The sequence below is a fragment of the Zea mays genome, chromosome 5, assembly GCF_902167145.1.
Source record: "Zea mays cultivar B73 chromosome 5, Zm-B73-REFERENCE-NAM-5.0, whole genome shotgun sequence".
Classification (NCBI taxonomy): Eukaryota; Viridiplantae; Streptophyta; class Magnoliopsida; order Poales; family Poaceae; genus Zea; species Zea mays.
Window position 1 is genome coordinate 164,575,300 of NC_050100.1, and position 24,211 is coordinate 164,599,510.

The window sequence follows — 24,211 nt, forward strand, 5'->3', positions numbered from 1 at the left end:
GCAGGTGGTGCCGGCAAGGAACGCGCCGATGACATCCGAGTCGGTGATGTTGGGCAGCTCGGTGCGCTGCTTCGAGAATCGCCGGATGTAGTCCCGGAGCGACTCTCCCGGCTATTGCCGGCAGCTTCGAAGGTCCCAGGAATTCCCGGGGCGCACGTATGTGCCCTGGAAATTGCCGGCGAAGGCTTGGACCAAGTCGTCCCAGCCGGAGATCTGCCCCGGAGGCAGGTGCTCCAACCAGGCGCGAGCAGTGTCGGAGAGGAACAGGGGGAGGTTTCGGATGATGAGGTTGTCGTCGTCCGTTCCACCCAGTTGGCAGGCCAGGCGGTAGTCCGCGAGCCACAGTCCCGGTCTCGTTTCCCCCGAGTACTTCGTGATAGTAGTCGGGGGTCGGAACCGGGTCGGGAATGGCGCCCGTCGGATGGCCCGACTGAAGGCCTGCGGACCGGGTGGTTCGGGCGAGGGACTCCGATCCTCCCCGCTGTCGTAGCGCCCCCCACGCCTGGGGTGGTAGCCTCGGCGAACCCTTTCGTCGAGGTGGGCCCGACAGTCACGTCGATGGTGCTCGTTGCCGAGGTGGCCCGGGGCCGCAGGCGCGGTGTTGCGCGTGCGTCCGGTATAGACCGAGGCTTCCCGCATGAATCGGGAAGTCGCGGCATGAGGTTCCGAGGGGTATCCCTGCCTTCGGGAGGCAGTGCTCTCGGCCCGTCGGGCCGCAGCGCCTTCTAGGAGATTCTTGAGCTCTCCCTGGATCCACCGACCCTCGGTAGTTGATGGTTCCGGCATCGCGAGGAGGAGCATCGCTGCGGCTGCCAGGTTCTGACCAACCCCGCTGGATGCGGGCGGCGGCCTGACCCTGACATCGTTGGCGACGCGGTGCTGGAGACCTTGGGGCAGGTGACGTATTTCTCCGGCCGGGGGTTGGCCCGCCCATACCTGCCCGACGTCCCGTCGGATCGGCTCAAGCGCTCCTGTTCCCTCGTCGAGCCTGGCCTGCGCCCCGCGGACTTGCTCGAGCTGTGGGTCGTGACCCCCCACCGGAACGGGGACCACAGCTAGCTCCCGCGGGATGTCGGCGCGAGGCACCGGCCTAGGAAGATCACCGTCCATCGGCATGCCGAGATGGTTGCCTTCGGAGGGATCCCCTAGCTCGATGTGGAAACATTCGCGGCTTGGGCCGCAGCCCTCGTCGTCAAGGCTGCGGCTACCGTCGGAACAGTCGGAGAGGCAGTAGTCACATGCGGTCATGAAGTCCCGCATGGCACTGGGGTTGCCAAGTCCAGAGATGTAACACCCCTGGTGTTACTATAACTAAAACTTGAGCATGGCATCATGAGCATTGGCATTGCATATGTTTGACACACCTAGAGTGCATTCACTAGGCAAAAATTTCAATCAAGTTGTATTGTTTTAATGTTTTACAAATAGGACCCTGGATAGGAAGCTTTACCCTAAATAGGGATTAAAGGGGTAAAACTTAACCCAAGTTGAGAAAACCTAAAAGCTTTAGGGTAAAAGTCATAAAATGACCCTAAGAATAAACTTGAATCACTTTTGTACCCCTGGGATACCAGAAACCCTAGTTGGAACCCTGGAAAACCCTAAAACCAAACCCTAGGGACTTATGTGCAAAAATGATGAACCTTTGGACTAAAGTGTAAAAACTACTATGTTTTGACATATAAAGTCATTTGGTTCACAAATATGTGAATTTACAAGCCAAACCCTGAGTTTTGGACTTATTTGCAAAAGAGTCTCATTTATACCCTTTTGACTAAGTCTAATTTCAGTGTATTGTGCTCATCTTTGTGGCCTTGTAACTTCTAAACAAAGGAGATTTTGCCCTAGGCTACCACATCAAGTTTGTAGCTCAATCATAGGAGAGCAACTTTGCTTAAGGTTGTAAGCTCACTTGTTAAGGAAAAACCAGAGATATTTAAGCCTGAAGTCAGGCTGTCAGACTGGCTTGGCCTGAATTTTCAGACTAATAATGAACTGACATCAACTTCAAGCCTAGATTCAAGCATGATCCAATGAGTTTTTGTGGCAGCATCATATGGCAATATTGTAGAGGGTATGTTGCTTTACAACTTTGATGCAGATTTTTGGGTTAAGTTGCCATTCAAAATTAAGAGAAAACTAAGCTTCAAAAGGCTCTGTCAGGCGTCTGAACTGAACTTCACCATGGTACAGTGTCTCTGGTGGATTAGAACGCCAGTGCGGCTGTCTTCACCGCCGGCGACCTGTCCGCGCCGCGATTCGTGCCAGGGTCGGGATGATCGGGCGGCAAGCTTCTCCGTGCGAAGATCTTTTGCTCCGGGTAAGACCGCCGCGGTGGAGGGCATTAACTCCGGTTGCCACGCGGCCGTCCCTCCTCCCGGCCATGTCCGATCATCAGCGCCGGTGACCTCAGGTGTGCCACGACCGAAGCTTGTTACTGCGGGTTAGCAAGCGTGGCACCCTTAGGAGTATTCTCCCCGCACCGTTTCACCGGCGACTGCCACGGTTATAGCCACCGTGTTCCTCTCTGTCTCCGGCCGCCACCGCGCTTAACCCAAATTTCCGGCCACCGCTATCGCCCCCTATAAATTGAAGCCACCATGAGCTCTGCAAGGTCATCACGCACCCAGCCACCAGATATCGTCCTCAATCGTTCGCCTGAGTGCTCGAATTTCGGATTCCCCCCAATTCGGTTTCCGCCGCCGCGATGAACACCTCCCCGTGGCCAGCCCAACTCAAGTTAGTCCCAGTGTCCCAGTTGCTTGTTCTAGCGTCCTTAGACCCTCTTCAAGCTCTATGACCCACCTAATTGAGCTAGACCACCCTGGGTTGCCGTGAACGCTTGTGTTCTTCCCCGATACCCGCGGTCACCGTGGCCAGCACAACCCTGTTGATCATTAGTGAAATTAAGTTGGGGGTAAGGTTTGGGATGAGTCCAATTCCGTGTCCGTCGCTCGGAAACCCTAGTCGTTGCCCTATCCCGCCGGTCTAGGAGCTCGCCGAACTTCGGCCGCGCTCGGCGCCGTCGTGGACTTCAAATCGTGAATAGATAGAAACCGGAGGGTCTTTTTGTGAAGTGTTAGCGACTCCTCAAAATAGTGAAAGGGCGCGTTCGCTGTTAGACAAAGACGCGAGGATCTCTGCGCAAAACCGCCAGGGCGCGCGGGCGCGCCTTGCCCTGGACTTGGGCCGTCTGGGCCAGAATCGGCCCAGTTCTTCTTAATCCTTTTCTTTTTCTTTTTCCACCAGAGCTTGAGAAATATGTAGAAAATATAGAAAAATGCTAAAATTGTGAAACTAATTTTTCTAGGTTTGTTATTTTCCATAATATTTAATAAAAATAAGTTTGTGATTTTTAGTGAAAGTAAGAAATTTTAGGGTATTTAAAGTAGTTAAAAGTATTGGTTATGGATTTTTAGAAAATATATGGTAATTCCAAAAATGTTCAAAATTTTTATATGAGTTCCTCATATTATTTAGAAGCCTTGGGTAGAGTTTGAATTGTTTTGGATTTTGTTTGATCACCAAACCCCAAAACACCCCCCTGCCCTATGAACTCCTTTACCGATTCCGGAAACCCTAAGTTCCCGGAACTCCGTGAAGGAAAGTTGTATTCAAGACATAAATAATAAGTTTATGTTATCTTTGCATCCTCATGAGCATCCCATGGCATCCATTCTTATACTTATGTATGGTTATGATTAGAACGTGAAGAAGAGATAGAAGTCACCGAAGACAGGACACCACCACCTTCGGATTCTCAAGCAGGCAACTGCTTTTACTTCGATATCTGTGGATCCAAACCCGAATCACCTGTAAACGAAGGCAAGCCCCGGTGCATTTGCCACCTCCCTTGCTATTTCAAAATCTTTCTCACTTGATTGCTGCATTAGGTGATAGGAGTTGCTTGATAAAACCATTCCTGCATTACCTTCCTTGAATTTGATTACCTTCCTTGATCACCTGTTTTACAAAAGCTTTTTGATGCTTAGCTTTGCTTTAGAAAAACAAAAGGTTTTGTTTTTACAAAATATGATGTGGCAAAAGTGTGTGGGATGTTTTTCGAAAATAAAACTTGATGATGGATCTATCAAAGGCCTTGATAGATTCAACATCGGAAAAGATGTACCTCTGCCAGGTACCAAACTTTGGGTTTGAAATGATTAAGCTGAGACCGGGCGGGTGACTTGCACGAGAAGAGAGTCTCGGTGTAGTGTCTCCGTCTGAGTCGATTAAGGACCTTGTCGATGTAGGCTTGTTGATCGAGGACCCTTTAACTGGTCACATGCCTCGTCATGGGTAAGCCTTGCCTCGGGCAGACTAAGGCCGGAATAAGACAACACGAGATGGGCGTGGAGCGGTGGCGAGAGTAGCGTGTACCCTCCGTGGCAAGAGGCTGGACGGTGGTGTATCTGTGCTCTCGGTCTGCGTGAACCTGATCCGGTCTTAAGAACCCCGGTGGTGGGTTGACATATGCAAGGGTTAAGTGCTACATATGTCGTGTGATTGGAGATCCTCAGCTGAGTATAATCGATTCGGATCACCGTACCTTCGCGGTTATGAAGACTTGGTCACTACCCTACACGTAGCATTCCACTAAAGACGATGGGCTTTTGTTAAGAAATTGGCTAGTACAGGACCAGTGATTGAACTAGGGTAGAAAGAACTCTAGTGCAGGTAATTTTACCTAACTTGACAAATAAAATTGGATTTTTAAGGATCCACTTTAGTAAGCATTTCTGCAAAAACAGAGTCATTGATGATTGAAAAGCCTTACCTTGACTCCCATATAACTAGCATACCCTTGAGAGTCTTTTCTTTAGTCGGGTAAGACTTGCTGAGTATCCCATACTCAGGGTTTATCCCTTCGTTGTTTTTAGGTGAGGAAGTAGCAGACTTTTGCTACTTCTGTGCCAAGGTGGTTCCAAAAGAAGACAAACAAAACTAAAGTGCGGGAGGACTCGGTCCTCCACTTAGGATCTTTTGTTTATTAAACTTATCGGGAGGAGTTTGTGCCTTCCTTGGCTTGTATAATATTACTACTCTGCACTCACTTTTAGTCTGGTCTGTAATAACATAACTCAAGCTTGCTTTTGAAATAAATGTAAGTTTATGTAATTCGCTTCCGCATTTCTTTATCTCCGATGTTCTGTAATGTCTGCAAGACGGGTGAGACGTTCCTGGTAAGGTAAGGAAAGATACCGAGCTTGTCAAGTAGTTCAGGGGCACCTACAGGGTTGTCTGAGGTCCGTTGGACAAGGACAACTGTAGGTGGGCCTAATTACTTGGGAGGTTCCGTCACAGCTGGTATCGGAGCGTAGCCCTTCTTGGCAGATATTATGAGGCATCTTCAAAAGGATTTTCAAAAGTCTTATCTAAAAACTCTTTTCTCTTCTTACCTAAGTATTCTGAAGAGTCTATCTTAAAGACCAGATAGGAAGAGTGCAACGTATAGAAGGTTGAATCGACTAAGGTTGATTCTGTAATTATACATGCATCATGCTAAGCACTATACTAATAATATTTTCCCCTTAGAAAAGATGCCGCCACGCACCAGGCTAACGGCACGCAAGTCTACGGGACCAATTGGGGTGCCTCGGCATCAATTGGCTCCCCGACATGAAAGCAGCAGCAGTGGAAGTAATGACCCCATCGGAGATCTTGAAGCTCGTGTGGGTCGACTTCAAGCAGCTCTTCAACAGAGGACCGATGCTTGGGTCGCTGACGGAGATAGAATCAATGAACTGAGAAGGGACATCCGACACTTGCAGGATCAACTCGCTGATCGAGACTTAGCACTTGACTGGGCCGTATAGTCTCGTTTGCTAATGTGTGCTAAGGAAGCAAGGGCTCAGGCCCGAATTAAAGAACTTAGCTCGACTGTCGATGACCTGCAGGTTTACTGCAATACGTTGCATGAGGAAGTCCATATACTTTACTCACAATTACACCCAAGTGAGCCTGCACAACCTGCTGAGGCGGAAGCTGGACCATCTCACGTTGCGGGACGTGCGCTGGGTGGGGAGTTAGACCTTTTTGAGCCCCCTCCTTCTTTGAGGTTGGTTGATGTCTGGACTCCCACACCTGACGATGAAGCCGCCAAAAGTAATGACAAGCAGGAATAATGGTGTAATAGAGGTAGAGTAGTGTATTGTAGGGTATTGTAGGGTGTACTGTTGTTTAATAGGTTGAACTTTTGTATAATAGGTATTGTATCCTGTTGTGTAATATCGAGTCTGTATCATTACTTTTTATAGTAATGTAAAATGGAAGGTTTTCTCTGGCATATTATGTTTACTTCAAATGTTCTTTGCCACAGATGCCGACCAGGACTCGAGGACAAGACGCAGCCGGAACTTCTGGGGGCAGGGATGTTACCCCAAACCCACCTCCGGTTCCTCCCACGTTAGCCGAGGCGATCGCCGCCTTGGTGAATGCCACCGCAGACAATACCCGCTTCCTTAGGGAAATGGCGGGTCAGCAGCAATTCCAGCAGCAGGCGGGAAGAGGTTATCCGCAAGGTCCCCGTGAGACCACCTATCTGGATTTCTCGGAAACTCGTCCACCCCTATTCGTCAAAGCTGAAGATCCCCTAGAAGCTGACGAGTGGATTCGGGTTATTGAGCAAAAGTTTGGTCTTCTCCGTTGCTCAGAAACGCAGAAGCCGTTATTCGCCGCACAACAACTCCGTGGTCCTGCCAGTACCTGGTGGGGAAATTTTGTGGCTATCCAACCTGTCAACCATCAAGTCACCTGGGATGAGTTTAAAGCAGCCTTCCGTGAACACTACATCCCCGAAGGAGTGCTACATATGAAACAAGAGGAGTTTATGAAGTTACAACAAGGTGGAGATACCGTCAACCAATATCTCAACAAATTCAATCACCTGTCGCAGTATGCCATTGACCAGGTGAATACGGATTTAAAGAAGAAGAACTGTTTTATGCGGGGACTGAATGATCGGCTACAAAGGAAAATGGCCACATGCATAGATCTCACGTATGGAAAGGCTGTCAGCACAGCCTTATCTGTTGAAGCCAAATACACAAATTCTGGGAAGAATAAGGGATTCGGTGGTGAGAGGCCTAATCAGGGCCAGGCGAAGAAGCAACGGTTTGTGATCCGACCTTCAAGCCAAAATCGCCCTTTTTCTCGTCCACCCTCATTCCTCTTCAAACAGCCAATCATTATCCGCCCCAACAATACCCCCACTACCCCAAAACAGCCGGGTGCCCTAGGCACTCGATTTCCTGCCTTGCCTAGTTCTTCAACTGGGTGCTTTAATTGCGGCAAGTCGGGACACTTCATCAAAGACTGCCCATATCCTAGGCAAAATCAATCAAATGCTTCGCAAGGATCTGGGAAATCAACTCAGCCCAAAGGAAATGCTGTGGGGAAGAATACAAAGAAGACAGGGCGTGTATATTACACTCAAGTGGCTACTACACCTGAAGGAGAGCCGGTAATGATGGGTACGTTTCCCGTGGCCAGTCACCTAGCAATTATTCTTTTTGATTCTGGTGCTTCACATACATTCATTAGCAAGACATTTGTGGAGCAACATCATATTGCATACCATGAATCAAAGGAGGGATTTAAAATTCATTCACCTGGGGGACATATTTATACTAGAGAAGTGGCCTATGGAGTGCCAATAACAATGGTCGAACGGAACTTTCCTGCTAACATGATTGTTCTGAAGGGCCAGGATATAGATGTAATATTGGGTATGAATTGGTTAACCCAACACAAGGCAATTCTCAACACTGAACTCAGAACCGTCAGGTTGAGCTATAACCAAGAAGAGATTTTTTTTACTCTCCCCGTAACCAATCCAGCCAAAGCTTCTGGTAGAGTCTATGAAGCCATTGTACCGGAGATCAAGAACATTCCGGTAGTATGTGAGTTTCCAGATGTATTTCCGGAAGATTTGCCTGGACTGCCCCCTGAAAGAGATGTAGAATTCGTAATTGAGCTAAAGCCCGGTACGGCTCCCATCTCCCGAAGATCGTACCGCATGCCCCCTAATGAATTAGCGGAACTGAAGATTCAATTACAAGATCTACTGAATAAGGGATTCATCCGGCTAAGCTCGTCCCCATGGGGTTGCCCCGCCATTTTTGTTAAGAAGAAGGATCAAACCTTGAGAATGTGCGTGGATTATCGACCCCTAAATGAGGTCACTATCAAGAATAAGTACCCTCTTCCAAGGATCGACATCTTATTTGATCAACTGACTGGGGCGAGGGTATTTTCCAAAATTGATCTCAGGTCGGGCTATCATCAAATCCGTATTCGGCCCGAGGATATACCGAAGACCGCGTTTACTACGCGGTATGGATTGTTTGAATACTTGGTAATGTCTTTCGGGCTTACAAATGCTCCTGCCCATTTCACCTACTTGATGAACTCGGTGTTCATGCCCGAGTTGGATAAGTTCGTGGTAGTCTTCATCGACGATATCTTGATATATTCCAAGAATGAAGAAGACCATGCTCAGCATTTACGGATTGTATTGACGCGCCTAAGGGAACACCAACTATATGCCAAGTTCAGCAAGTGCGCGTTCTGGCTGGAAGAAATTCAATTTTTGGGGCACGTGTTATCGGCTAAAGGAATTGCGGTAGATCCTAGCAAGGTCAAAGATATTCTGGAGTGGAAACCCCCAACAACCGTTCACCAAGTCCGGAGTTTTCTTGGACTAGCTGGGTATTATCGCAGATTCATACCAGATTTTTCTAAGCTTGTGAAGCCAATCACAAGTTTATTGAAGAATGACATTAAGTTCAATTGGTCTTCTGAGTGTAATGAAGCCTTTGAGCAACTGAAGACACTATTGACCACTGCTCTGGTATTGGCTCAACCGGACATCACTAAACCTTTTGACGTATATTGTGATGCATCTGGCAGTGGGCTCGGCTGTGTACTGATGCAAGAAGGCCGAGTGATTGCATATGCTTCAAGGCAGTTGCGCCGACATGAGGAGCATTATCCAACTCATGATCTGGAGCTAGCTGCTGTGGTTCATGCCCTAAAGATTTGGCGTCACTATCTGCTGGGTAATGTCTGTCACATATATACAGATCATAAAAGTTTGAAGTACATCTTCACCCAGTCAGAGTTAAATATGAGGCAAAGACGATGGCTTGAGCTCATCAAAGACTATGAACTGGAAATCCATTATCACCCAGGCAAAGCCAATGTGGTGGCAGATGCATTGAGTCGTAAGACTTCCTGCCACTGTCTTATGGCGAAGACCTCCGAGAACACTTTGTGTCAAGAAATGGAAAAGTTAAACCTGGGGATCATCCAACAAGGGACTCTGAATCAACTAAAGCTTGAGTCAATCATTTTGCAAAGGATAATTGATGCTCAAAAGGATAATCTGGGTATGAAGCACATACGAGAGAAAATAAGGGCTGGAACAACCAAGTGTTTCAAGGAAGACGATCAAGGTGTGATATGGTTTAAAAACCGCATAGTTGTGCCAAAGAACGAAGAGCTCCGCCAGCAAATTCTAGATGAAGCACATCTTAGTCGTTATTCTATTCATCCCGGAAGCACTAAGATGTACCAAGATTTAAAGCAACATTACTGGTGGACAAAAATGAAGATTGAAATTGCACGCTATGTGGCGAAGTGTGACACTTACAGACGTGTCAAGGCCATACACATGAAAACTGCTGGTCCATTACAATCCTTGCCAATCCCAACATGGAAATGGGAAGACATCAGTATGGACTTTATTGTGGGACTGCCCAGGACGGCCAAAGGGTATGACTCTATTTGGGTTATCACTGATCGATTTACCAAGATCGCCCACTTTCTCCCGGTCAAGGTAAAATATCACGTCAATATCTATGCGGAGTTGTACATCGCCTGTATTCTCAGTTTGCATGGTATCCCAAAGACTATAGTGTCGGATCGTGGACCACAATTTGTATCTAAATTCTGGGAAGAACTTCATAAATTCCTGGGTACTAAACTGATCCACAGTTCGGCCTATCATCCTCAAACCAGTGGACAAACTGAGAGAGTGAACCAAATACTTGAAGATATGCTGCGGGCATGTGTCCTGGATTTCTCACTAAAATGGGATGAATGTTTACCTTTAGCGGAGTTTTCATATAATAATAGCTACCAAGAAAGTATCAAGATGGCACCCTTTGAAGCTTTATATGGACGACGGTGTCGGACTCCGCTAAATTGGTCTGAACCTGGTGAGAGGTGCTTCTTTAGACCTGATCTGGTGAAAGAAGCCGAGGATAAAGTTCAGAAAATTATTTATAATCTGAAGAAAGCACAAGCTCGTCAGAAGAGTTATGCAGACACACGGCGAATGCCCCTATATTTCCTGAAAGGAGACTATGTCTACTTGAAGGTCTCACCAATGAAAGGTGTATCGCGTTTCGGGGTTAAAGGGAAACTTGCACCCAGGTACATTGGTCCATTCTTGGTGCTTGAGCAATGTGGACCAGTGGCATACCGACTTCAGCTCCCCGAAACATTGTCTGCTGTGCATAATGTGTTCCACGTGTCACAATTGAAGAAGTGTCTTCGGGTTCCTGATCGAACCATTGAAGCGACTGATGTTGTCCTGGAACCAGACTTAACATACTCGGAACATCCTATTCGAGTTCTGGACCAAAGGGACAGGATCACCCGAAGAAAGACTCTCAAGTTTTATAAGATACAGTGGAACCAGCATTCTGAAGATGAAGCTACATGGGAAACCCAAGATTTTCTAGAAAAGAATTTTCCAGGCTTTCTAGCCTCTTGTAAATTGTAAAGTCTGTATAGCTGTGTAATAAAGAAGTAACCCCCACATCACCCCTGCCTTGTACCAAAATTAAGGAAATAAAAATGTGATGCGTTTCCTTTACCATTACCTACCCTAGGATTTTAATCTCGGGACGAGATTCTTTTATGGGGGGAAGGATGTAACACCCCTGGTGTTACTATAACTAAAACTTGAGCATGGCATCATGAGCATTGGCATTGCATATGTTTGACACACCTAGAGTGCATTCACTAGGCAAAAATTTCAATCAAGTTGTATTGTTTTAATGTTTTGCAAATAGGACCCTGGATAGGAAGCTTTACCCTAAATAGGGATTAAAGGGGTAAAACTTAACCCAAGTTGAGAAAACCTAAAAGCTTTAGGGTAAAAGTCATAAAATGACCCTAAGAATAAACTTGAATCACTTTTGTACCCCTGGGATACCAGAAACCCTAGTTGGAACCCTGGAAAACCCTAAAACCAAACCCTAGGGACTTATGTGCAAAAATGATGAACCTTTGGACTAAAGTGTAAAAACTACTATGTTTTGACATATAAAGTCATTTGGTTCACAAATATGTGAATTTACAAGCCAAACCCTGAGTTTTGGACTTATTTGCAAAAGAGTCTCATTTATACCCTTTTGACTAAGTCTAATTTCAGTGTATTGTGCTCATCTTTGTGGCCTTGTAACTTCTAAACAAAGGAGATTTTGCCCTAGGCTACCACATCAAGTTTGTAGCTCAATCATAGGAGAGCAACTTTGCTTAAGGTTGTAAGCTCACTTGTTAAGGAAAAACCAGAGATATTTAAGCCTGAAGTCAGGCTGTCAGACTGGCTTGGTGTGAATTTTCAGACTAATAATGAACTGACATCAACTTCAAGCCTAGATTCAAGCATGATCCAATGAGTTTTTGTGGCAGCATCATATGGCAATATTGTAGAGGGTATGTTGCTTTACAACTTTGATGCAGATTTTGGGTTAAGTTGCCATTCAAAATTAAGAGAAAACTAAGCTTCAAAAGGCTCTGTCAGGCGTCTGAACTGAACTTCACCATGGTACAGTGTCTCTGGTGGATTAGAACGCCAGTGCGGCTGTCTTCACCGCCGGCGACCTGTCCGCGCCGCGATTCGTGCCAGGGTCGGGATGATCGGGCGGCAAGCTTCTCCGTGCGAAGATCTTTTGCTCCGGGTAAGACCGCCGCGGTGGAGGGCATTAACTCCGGTTGCCACGCGGTCGTCCCTCCTCCCGGCCATGTCCGATCATCAGCGCTGGTGACCTCGGGTGTGCCACGACCGAAGCTTGTTACTGCGGGTTAGCAAGCGTGGCACCCTTAGGAGTATTCTCCCCGCACCGTTTCACCGGCGACTGCCACGGTTACAGCCACCGTGTTCCTCTCTGTCTCCGGCCGCCACCGCGCTTAACCCAAATTCCCGGCCACCGCTATCGCCCCCTATAAATTGAAGCCACCATGAGCTCTGCAAGGTCATCACGCACCCAGCCACCAGATATCGTCCTCAATCGTTCGCCTGAGTGCTCGAATTTTGGATTCCCCCCAATTCGGTTTCCGCCGCCGCGATGAACACCTCCCCGTGGCCAGCCCAACTCAGGTTAGTCCCAGTGTCCCAGTTGCTTGTTCTAGCGTCCTTAGACCCTCTTCAAGCCCTATGACCCACCTAATTGAGCTAGACCACCCTGGGTTGCCGTGAACGCTTGTGTTCTTCCCCGATACCCGCGGTCATCGTGGCCAGCACAACCCGGTTGATCATTAGTGAAATTAAGTTGGGGGTAAGGTTTGGGATGAGTCCAATTCCGTGTCCGTCGCTCGGGAACCCTAGTCGTTGCCTTATCCCGCCGGTCTAGGAGCTCGCCGGACTTCGGCCGCGCTCGGCGCCGTCGTGGACTTCAAATCGTGAATAGATAGAAACCGGAGGGTCTTTTTGTGAAGTGTCAGCGACTCCTCAAAATAGTGAAAGGGCGCGTTCGCTGTTAGACAAAGACGCGAGGATCTCTGCGCAAAACCGCCAGGGCGCGCGGGCGCGCCTTGCCCTGGACTTGGGCCGTCTGGGCCAGAATCGGCCCAGTTCTTCTTAATCCTTTTCTTTTTCTTTTTCCAGCAGAGCTTGAGAAATATGTAGAAAAATATAGAAAAATGCTAAAATTGTGAAACTAATTTTTCTAGGTTTGTTATTTTCCATAATATTTAATAAAAATAAGTTTGTGATTTTTAGTGAAAGTAAGAAATTTTAGGGTATTTAAAGTAGTTAAAAGTATTGGTTATGGATTTTTAGAAAATAAATGGTAATTCCAAAAATGCTCAAAATTTTTATATGAGTTCCTCATATTATTTAGAAGCCTTGGGTAGAGTTTGAATTGTTTTGGATTTTGTTTGATCACCAAACCCCAAAACACCCCCCTGCCCTATGAACTCCTTTACCGATTCCGGAAACCCTAAGTTCCCGGAACTCCGTGAAGGAAAGTTGTATTCAAGACATAAATAATAAGTTTATGTTATCTTTGCATCCTCATGAGCATCCCATGGCATCCATTCTTATACTTATGTATGGTTATGATTAGAACGTGAAGAAGAGATAGAAGTCACCGAAGACAGGACACCACCACCTTCGGATTCTCAAGCAGGCAACTGCTTTTACTTCGATATCTGTGGATCCAAACCCGAATCACCTGTAAACGAAGGCAAGCCCCGGTGCATTTGCCACCTCCCTTGCTATTTCAAAATCTTTCTCACTTGATTGCTGCATTAGGTGATAGGAGTTGCTTGATAAAACCATTCCTGCATTACCTTCCTTGAATTTGATTACCTTCCTTGATCACCTGTTTTACAAAAGCTTTTTGATGCTTAGCTTTGCTTTAGAAAAACAAAAGGTTTTGTTTTTACAAAATATGATGTGGCAAAAGTGGGTGGGATGTTTTTCGAAAATAAAACTTGATGATGGATCTATCAAAGGCCTTGATAGGTTCAACATCGGAAAAGATGTACCTCTGCCAGGTACCAAACTTTGGGTTTGAAATGATTAAGCTGAGACCGGGCGGGTGACTTGCACGAGAAGAGAGTCTCGGTGTAGTGTCTCCGTCTGAGTCGATTAAGGACCTTGTCGATGTAGGCTTGTTGATCGAGGACCCTTTAACTGGTCACATGCCTCGTCATGGGTAAGCCTTGCCTCGGGCAGACTAAGGCCGGAATAAGACAACACGAGATGGGCGTGGAGCGGTGGCGAGAGTAGCGTGTACCCTCCGTGGCAAGAGGCTGGACGGTGGTGTATCTATGCTCTCGGTCTGCGTGAACCTGATCCGGTCTTAAGAACCCCGGTGGCGGGTTGACATATGCAAGGGTTAAGTGCTACATATGTCGTGTGATTGGAGATCCTCAGCTGAGTATAATCGATTCGGATCGCTGTACCTTCGCGGTTATGAAGACTTGGTCACTACCCTACACGTAGCATTCCACTAAAGACGATGGGCTTTTGTTAAGAAATTGGCTAGTACAGGACCAGTGATTGAACTAGGGTAGAAAGAACTCTAGTGCAGGTAATTTTACCTAACTTGACAAATAAAATTGGATTTTTAAGGATCCACTTTAGTAAGCATTTCTGCAAAAACAGAGTCATTGATGATTGAAAAGCCTTACCTTGACTCCCATATAACCAGCATACCCTTGAGAGTCTTTTCTTTAGTCGGGTAAGACTTGCTGAGTATCCCATACTCAGGGTTTATCCCTTCGTTGTTTTTAGGTGAGGAAGTAGTAGACTTTTGCTACTTCTGTGCCAAGGTGGTTCCAAAAGAAGACAAACAAAACTGAAGTGCGGGAGGACTCGGTCCTCCACTTAGGATCTTTTGTTTATTAAACTTATCGGGAGGAGTTTGTGCCTTCCTTGGCTTGTATAATATTACTACTCTGCACTCACTTTTAGTCTGGTCTGTAATAACATAACTCAAGCTTGCTTTTGAAATAAATGTAAGTTTATGTAATTCGCTTCCGCATTTCTTTATCTCCGATGTTCTGTAATGTCTGCAAGACGGGTGAGACGTTCCTGGTAAGGTAAGGAAAGATACCGAGCTTGTCAAGTAGTTCAGGGGCACCTACAGGGTTGTCTGAGGTCCGTTGGACAAGGACAACTGTAGGTGGGCCTAATTACTTGGGAGGTTCCGTCACAAGAGAAATCCCAACAGATGCTGGGATCGTCATCTTCCTCGGACCCAGAGGGCCCGTAGGTCGAGACGTCCGTCAACCGGTCCCAAGGCGAACGCATATGAAACCCCAGTGGGGTTGCACTCGCCTCAATGAGAGCGCCCGCCAAAGCAAGGTTGCTAGGCGGGTTGAGGCCGAGTCGAAATGACGTAAGATGGGGATTAGTTAGTACCTTTTGGTCGACGAGGAGCGACGTAGTCACATCGGGGACTGGTTGCACCGGCGTCCTAGGTACGAGGGCGACGTCCTGCAAGCTTTCCGCGAGCGCGCTGGCGTCGTCTTCTTGCTTGGGATCAGCGTGTCGCGGGGGGACGGCGCTTGCCTTCGTCTCGAACGCGAGGTCGACGCCCGGCGTGCCTTCCGTCGGGGCGTCGGGGGCGTCGATTCGCTCGACGGCCGACGAAGCGCGGCCTCCCGCTTGGCCTTGGTTGCCCCGCCTTCTCCTCCGTTGGCGGGGGAGAGGACGGAGCGAGCTCGAATGTTGTTCTTCCACCACGCGGGGAAGATGTCGTCGATTCCGCCGCTGGCGGGCGGGTTGTCGGCCGCCATTGTCGTTGTCGCGCGGCGGTGGAAGGAGTATCATGTCGTAGCTGCCGTCGAAGGACATGAACTCAAGACTCCCGAAACGGAGCACCGTCCCGGGCCGGAGAGGTTGCTGGAGACTGCCCATGTGGAGCTTGACGGGAAGCTGTTCGTCAGCACGCAGCAGGCCCCTACCTGGCGCGCCAACTGTCGGCGTTTCGAGACCGGGGGTCCCTAAGCCGACGAGTGAGTGTGCTGCGTGCCCCAGCCCAGATGGGTCGAGCGCGTGGGCGAGCGCGAAGGGGGGAGAGGCGAGGTGGCCGGAGACGGGCGTGAGAGAGGTGGAAGTCCCGCGGCCTTCGTGTTCATCCCGCGCCCAGGTCGGGTGCGCTTGCAGTAGGGGGGTTACAAGCGTCCACGCGGGTGAGGGAAGCGAGCGGCCCCAAGAGAGCGCCTGTCCCGTCCTCGGTCCCACGCGGCCAACCTTCTCTAAGAAGGCCCTGGTCCTTCCTTTTATAGTCGTAAGGAGAGGATCCAGGTGTACAATGGGGGGTGTAGCAGAGTGCTACGTGTCTAGCGGAGGGAGAGCTAGCGCCCTAAGTACATGCCAATGTGGCAGCCGGAGAGATCTTGGCACCCTGCTGGCGTGATGTCGTGGCTGTCGGAGGAGCAACGGAGCTTGGCGGAAGGACAGCTATCGGAGCGGTCGAGTCCTTGCTGACGTCCACCTGCTTCCGTAAGAGAGCTGAGAGCCGCCGCCGTCATAGAGCTTGGGAGGCGCCATCATTGCCTATCTGGCGGAGCTGGTCAGATGGGACACCGGTCTTGTTCTCTGCGGCCCGAGTCGGCTCGGGGTAGAGTGGTGATGGCGCTCCCTGTTGACGTGGCGGGCCCGCGCCCGAGGCCGGGCGACGTGGGGGCTCCTCCGAAGCTGGGGTCGAATCTGTCTTCCGTTGCCGAGGCCGAGTCCGAGCCCCTGGGTCGGGCGAGGCGGAAGTCGTTCGGCAGAGGCCAGGGTGGAGTCCGAGCCCTGGGGTCGGGCGAGGCGGAGTTCGTCGTCTTCCGGGGCCGAGCCCGAGTCCGAGCCCTGGGGTCGGGCGAGGCGGAGTTCGTCGTCTTCCGGGTCTTAGCCCGAGTCCGAGCCCTGGGGTCAGGCGGAGCGGAGTTCGCCGTCTTCTGGGTCTTAGCCCGAGTCCGAGCCCTGGGGTCGGGCGGAGCGGAGTTCGCCGTCTTCCGGGTCTTAGCCCGAGTCTGAGCCCTGGGGTCGGGCGGAGCGGAGTTCGCCGTCTTCCGGGTCTTAGCCCGAGTCCGAGCCCTGGGGTCGGGCGGAGCGGAGTTCGCCGTCTTCCGGGTCTTAGCCCGAGTCCGAGCCCTGGGGTCGGGCGGAGCGGAGTTCGCCGTCTTCCGGGTCTTAGCCCGAGTCCGAGCCCTGGGTCGGGCGGAGCGGAGTTCGCCGTCTTCCGGGTCTTAGCCCGAGTCCGAGCCCTGGGGTCGGGCGGAGCGGAGTTCCCTATGGCGCCCCTGGCGAGGCCTGACTGCCTGTCGGACTCACTCTGTCGAGTGGCACCGCAGTCGGAGTGGCGCAGGCGGTGCTGTCCTTCTGTCAGACCAGTCAGTGGAGCAGCGGAGTGACGGCGGTCACTTCGGCTCTGCCGGGGGGCGCGCGTCAGGATATAGGTGTCAGGCCACCTTTGCGTTAAATGCCCCTGCAACTCGGTCAGTCGGTGCGGCGATTTAGTCAGGGTTGCTTCTTAGCGAAGCCAAGGCCTCGGGCGAGCCGGAGATGTGTCCGCCGTTAAAAGGGGGGCCTCGGGCGAGACGGAAGTCCCTCGAGGTCGGCTGCCCGAGTCCGAGGCTAGGCTCGGGTGAAGCGTGATCGAGTCACTCGTATGGACTGATCCCTGACTTAATCGCACCCATCAGGCCTCTGCAGCTTTATGCTGATGGGGGGTTACCAGCTGAGAATTAGGCGTCTTGAGGGTACCCCTAATTATGGTCCCTGACAGAACTCGACACTTGCTTAATTGCTAAGACTAACATGGGTTGGCTCTGGCACCGCCGACTAGCCCATGTTGGGATGAAGAATCTTCATAAGCTTCTAAAGGGAGAGTACATTTTAGGACTAACCAATGTTAATTTTGAGAAAGACAGGGTTTGTAGCGCATGCCAAGCAGGAAAGCAAGTTGGTGCTCATCATCCACACAAGAACATCATGACGACCGACAGGCCGCTTGAGCTACTCCACATGGATCTTTTCGGCCCGATTGCTTACATAAGCATCGGCGGGAGTAAGTGTTGTCTTGTAATAGTGGATGATTATTCTCGCTTCACTTGGGTATTCTTTTTGCAGGAAAAATCTCAAACCCAAGAGACCTTAAAGGGATTCTTGAGACGGGCTCAAAATGAGTTCGACTTAAGGATCAAGAAAATTAGAAGCGACAACGGGACGGAGTTCAAGAACTCTCAAATTGAAGGCTTCCTTGAGGAGGAGGGCATTAAGCATGAGTTCTCCTCTCCCTACACGCCACAACAAAATGGTGTAGTGGAGAGAAAGAATAGAACTCTATTGGACATGGCAAGAACCATGCTTGATGAGTACAAGACTTCGGATCGGTTTTGGGCCGAGGCGGTCAACACCGCTTGCTACGCCATCAACGGTTATATCTACACCGAATCCTTAAGAAGACCTCCTATGAACTCCTAACCGGTAAAAAGCCCAATATTTCATATTTTAGAGTCTTTGGTAGCAAATGCTTTATACTTATTAAAAGAGGTAGAAAATCTAAATTTGCTCCTAAGACTGTAGAAGGCTTTTTACTAGGATATGATTCAAACACAAGGGCATATAGAGTCTTTAACAAGTCATCGGGACAAGTTGAAGTTTCTTGTGACGTTGTGTTTGATGAGACTAACGGCTCTCAAGTAGAGCAAGTTGATCTTGATGAGATAGGTGATGAAGAGGTTTCGTGCATCGCGCTAAGGAACATGTCCATTGGGGATGTGTGTCCTAAGGAATCCGAAGAGCCTCCAAATGCACAAGATCAACCATCCTCCTCCATGCAAGCATCTCCACCAACTCAAAATGAGGACGAGGCTCAAGTTGATGAAGAAGAAAATCAAAATGATGAGCCACCTCAAGATGACGGCAATGATCAAGGGGGAGATGCAAATGATCAAGACAAGGAGGATGAAGAGCCACGACCGCCACACCCAAGAGTCCACCAAGCAATCCAACGAGATCACCCCGTCGACACCATCCTCGGCGACATTCATAAGGGGGTAACCACTAGATCTCGTGTTGCACATTTTTGTGAGCATTACTCTTTTGTTTCCTCTATTGATCCACACAGGGTGGAGGAAGCACTCCAAGATTCGGATTGGGTGATGGCGATGCAAGAGGAGCTCAACAACTTCACTAGGAATGAGGTATGGCATTTAGTTCCACGTCCTAACCAAAATGGTGTAGGAACCAAGTGGGTCTTCCGCAACAAGCAAGACGAGCATGGTGTGGTGACAAGGAACAAAGCCCGACTTGTGGCCAAGGGATACTCCCAAGTCGAAGGTTTGGATTTCGGTGAAACCTATGCACCCGTAGCTAGGCTTGAGTCAATTCGCATATTATTAGCCTATGCTACTTACCATGGCTTCAAGCTTTATCAAATGGACGTGAAGAGTGCCTTCCTCAATGGACCAATCAAAGAAGAGGTCTATGTTGAGCAACCTCCCGGCTTTGAAGATAGTGAGTACCCTAACCATGTCTATAAACTCTCTAAGGCGCTTTATGGGCTCAAGCAAGCCCCAAGAGCATGGTATGAATGCCTTAGGGATTTCCTTATCACTAATGGATTCAAAGTCGGAAAGGCCGATCCTACTTTATTCACTAAAACTCTTGAAAAGGACTTGTTCATATGCCAAATTTATGTTGATGATATTATATTTGGGTCTACTAACGAGTCTACATGTGAAGAATTTAGTAGGATCATGACACAAAAGTTCGAGATGTCGATGATGGGGGAATTGAAGTATTTTCTAGGATTCCAAGTCAAGCAACTCCAAGAAGGCACCTTCATTAGCCAAACGAAGTATACTCAAGACATTCTAACCAAGTTTGGAATGAAGGATGCAAAGCCCATCAAGACACCCATGGGAACCAATGGGCATCTCGACCTCGACGAAGGAGGTAAATCCGTCGATCAAAAGGTATACCGGTCGATGATAGGTCCTTTGCTATATTTATGTGCATCTCGACCGGATATTATGCTTTCCGTATGCATGTGTGCAAGATTTCAAGCCGACCCTAAGGAAGCTCACCTTACGGCCGTAAAACGAATCTTGAGATATTTAGTTTATACTCCTAAGTTTGGGCTTTGGTATCCCAGGGGATCCACTTTTGATTTGATTGGTTATTCGGATGCCGATTGGGCGGGGTGTAAAATCAATAGAAAGAGCACATCGGGGACTTGCCAGTTCTTGGGAAGATCCTTGGTGTCTTGGGCTTCAAAGAAGCAAAATTCTGTAGCTCTTTCTACCGCTGAAGCCGAGTATATTGCTGCAGGCCATTGTTGCGCACAACTACTTTGGATGAGGCAAACCCTTAGGGACTATGGTTACAAACTAACCAAAGTTCCTCTTCTATGTGATAATGAGAGTGCAATCCGCATGGCGGATAATCCCGTTGAGCATAGCCGCACTAAACACATAGCCATTCGATATCACTTTTTAAGGAATCACCAACAAAAGGGAGATATCGAGATTTCATACATTAATACTAAGGATCAATTAGCCGATATCTTTACCAGGCCACTTGATGAACAAACTTTTAACAAACTTAGGCATGAGCTAAATATTCTGGATTCTAGGAACTTCTTTTGTTAAGTTGCACACATAGCTCTTTTATATACCTTTGATCATGTCTCTTTCATATGCTATGACTAATGTGTTTTCAAGTCTATTTCAAACCAAGTCATAGGTGTATTGAAAGGGAATTGGAGTCTTCGGCGACGACAAAGGCTTCCACTCCGTAACTCATTCCTCGCTGTCACTCCGAGCAACTCTCCATCTTTGGGAGAGAAAAGAACTCCATCTTTGGTATAATCTTCACTCATTTATTTATGACCAAAGGGGGAGAAGGTAATTCTAAAGGGCTCTAATGACTCCGTTTTTGGCGATTCATGCCAAAGGGAGAGAAAATATTAGACCAAAGCAAACCCAAAGCAAAAGGACCGCACCACCACCTAATTTTAAAATGATTTTCAACTGGAAATTTCAAATTGGTATCCTATTATGTTCAAAAGGGGGAGAAAGTAGTATTTCAAAATTGACATATCAAAACTCGCTTGAACACTAAGAGGAGAATTTCATTTAGGGGGAGTTTTGTTTTAGTCAAGGAAAAGCATTTTGAAACAGGGGGAGAAAATTTCAAATCTTGAAAATGCTTCGCAAAATCTTATTCATTTACCCTTGACTAGTTGCAAAAGAACTTTGAAAAGGATTTACAAAAGAATTTGCAAAAACAAAACAAGTGGTGCAAGCGTGGTCCAAAATGTTAAATAAAGAAACAATCCATGCATATCTTATAAGTATTTATATTGGCTCAATTCCAAGCAACCTTTGCACTTACATTATGCAAGCTAGTTCAATTATGCACTTCTATATTTGCTTTGGTTTGTGTTGGCATCAATCACCAAAAAGGGGGAGATTGAAAGGGAATTAGGCTTACACCTATTTCCTAAATGATTTTGGTGGTTGAATTGCCCAACACAAATAATTGGACTAACTAGTTTGCTCTAGTGAATAAGTTATACAGGTGCTAAAGGTTCACACTTAGCCAATAAAAAGACCAAGAATTGGGTTCAAACAAAGGAGCAAAGGGACAACCGAAGGGACCCTGGTCTGGCGCACCGGACAGTGTCCGGTGCACCAGGGAACTCCAAGCTAAACTTCGCACCTTCGGAAATTTTCAGAGCTGGCGCGCTATAATTCACCGGACTGTGCGGTGTACACCGGACAGTGTCCGGTGCTCCAAGAGGTCGCGGCTCTGAACTCGCCAGCTTCGGGAATTCGCATCGGCTGCTCCGCTATAATTCACCGGACATGTCCGGTGTACACCGGACTGTCCGGTGTAACTGCGGGGCAACGACTACTTCAGGCGCCAGCGGCTACCTGCAGCGCATTAAATGCGCGCCAGCGCGCGCAGAAGTCAGGCACGCCCATGCTGGCGCACCGGACACTCTATAGTGCATGTTCGGTGCGCCACCGGACATCCAGGCGGTCCCAGCAGTCAGAGCTCCAACGGTCGGAACCCTAACGGCCGGGTGACGTGGCTGTCGCACCGGACTGTCCGGTGCACCATACGACAGACAACCTCCACCAAACGGCTAGTTTGGTGGTTGGGGCTATAAATACCCCCAACCACCCCACATTCAAGGCATCCAAGTTTTCCCACTTCTACTACTTACAAGAGCTCTAGCATTCAATTCTAGACACACCCAAGTGATCAAATCCTCTCCAAACTCCACAAACGCCCTAGTAACTAGTGAGAGAGATTTGCTTGTGTTCTTTCGAGCTCTTGCGCTTGGATTGCTTTCTTCTTTCTTTGATTCTTCATTGCGATCAAACTCACTTGTAATTGAGGCAAGAGACACCAATCTTGTGATGGTCCTTGTGGGAACTTTGTGTTCCAAGTGATTGAGAAGAAAAGCTCACTCGGTCCAAGGGACCGTTTGAGAGAGGGAAAGGGTTGAAAGAGACCCGGTCTTTGTGACCACCTCAACGGGGAGTAGGTTTGCAAGAACCGAACCTCGGTAAAACAAATCCACGTGTCTCACTCCTTATTCGCTTGCGATTTGTTTTGCACCCTATCTCGCGGACTCGATTATATTTCTAACGCTAACCCGGCTTGTAGTTGTGATTATTTTTGAGAATTTCAGTTTCGCCCTATTCACCCCCCTCTAGGCGACTTTCAGCGACTGCAGGCTTCATCCGCTCGGCCAGCGCCGCTTCGTACACAGTCGGTTCTTCGTCGTCGGCGTCGTTTGAGGGACTGTACTGCGTACACCTGCCTGCATCGAGTTTGTATAACTACATCAAACACACACACGAGATGTCTCGTCTGAATGGAGCCACTGATGCCTTAACCATCGGTCCCTCCGCAGGGTACTTCTTGTTTTCCGTACTTGTGCATGTTTCATTTTTCTTTACTGCTTATACGAATAGTGGTACATATATGCACATACATATCATCACATATATTACACTGTTCTTCTGAATTAAATTAAAACTAATAATACCTAATTTTCTAACAAATTCCTTACCCATGAATTCACTACATTTCAATGTCCACAAAATCTTCAGTAGGTGATGGGACACAACAGATCATTGACGTGAATTTTCACGCACAGCATGCGTTTTCTACCTACGCGCTTACTCGATCTCTGCTTTCCCCTGCTATGACGTCCTGAACAACTCGCTAGTACGGCTTCCCCATCTCAACTCCCTCCATTTACAGCAGAAGCAGTACCGTTGCTTCATTAAAAACAAAAACAGACCCGCAAAAGGCTGTGTGAGAAGATAAGAGGGGAAGAAATTTTAGCTAGGGGGGCATGCATGAAGAAAGCTTTCGCTAGCAGAAATGGAGCCATGCCGGCATGTCGGCGATGTCGCTGTCAGCATCGATCAATCGATGTTGCTCGCGGCCAAACAAGGGGTAGCGGTAGCAGCGTCCAAGCGCACGAATCGCCAGCTCCAACAAGTACAAGGAACAATGATGATGCGAGTGAGACCCTAGCGGATCGAGAAACGGGAAAGGTGTTTGGAGGAGAGCTCACCAGCGGACGTGGAGGTGCTGTTGCCGCTATCCGAGGTGACGGCGACAGAGAGGAACAGCGTGGAAGGGCGCGGTGGAGGTGAAGCGAGGCGGTGGTGGCCCGTGGAATCTCTGCCACGAGGAGCTGTCGGAGACGAGAGGTCGTCGAAGAGATGGCGCGTCGGTGGCCTGGGGGCGGACAGCAACAGCACAGACAGAGCCTCGCCTGGTTTCGACTTTCGACTTTAGAGACGACTGACGAGGAGGCGGCGATTTTCGTGCGGGCTTCCTATCCCGAGAAAAAACTGGGATCCGACGAGGATATGGGCTGTCAGGGGGTTTGCTACCCAAGACAAAATCTGGCCTCTATTCCCAAACTAGGCCATACGCCCATACATGGCCTATGGCCTTGGTGGGCTAGGCCCAGACCATTAGTTACATTGCGAAAGGATTCAGGTGTTTTTTGTTGGGCTAGCAAACAGGCTAAAGGTAATAATTAGGTTTTTTTTCTGATGTGCATTTGCTGTGTTTGTGTGCACAGCAAAGTTTAAAATAGTGGGCTATAGCGAAGTTATAGCCTAGCTATAACATTTTGGAGGATCTAAACCTACGATATTTCACTTTTAGACGCTATTTTACCTGCCACCACTATAGCCCGATTTAGCTCTGCTAGCTTTAGCACTAAATAGCCACGCTATTTCTACTTTTCATGGTGTACAAAAAAATAATGAATGTGATGAAGAAGGATGAGAAAGCTCAATGATATTAGTGAATGCAATGAAGATCAACATGAACCCAACTTCGTACATACATAACAACCTAAACTTGCTTTATACATAATAAGATGATGCACATGCTATTGACATGGATCATTCTTCTTATTCAGATGACTCT

At 48.4% G+C, this 24,211-nt stretch overlaps 2 long non-coding RNA genes across 2 annotated transcripts; one reads left to right on the forward strand and one right to left on the reverse strand.

Annotated features, from left to right (window-relative positions):
- Nucleotides 1–22,672: 22,672 nt before the first annotated feature.
- LOC103628635 (uncharacterized) lies at nucleotides 22,673–23,597 on the reverse strand. Its single transcript, XR_002262418.3, has 2 exons — nucleotides 23,340–23,597; nucleotides 22,673–23,254 (listed from the first exon to the last, which is right to left on the reverse strand). It is a non-coding gene; the product is annotated as an uncharacterized lncRNA (long non-coding RNA).
- On the forward strand, nucleotides 23,051–24,071 carry LOC100278840 (uncharacterized). Its single transcript, NR_157200.1, has one exon. It is a non-coding gene; the product is annotated as an uncharacterized lncRNA (long non-coding RNA).
- The last annotated feature ends 140 nt before the right edge of the window (nucleotides 24,072–24,211 follow it).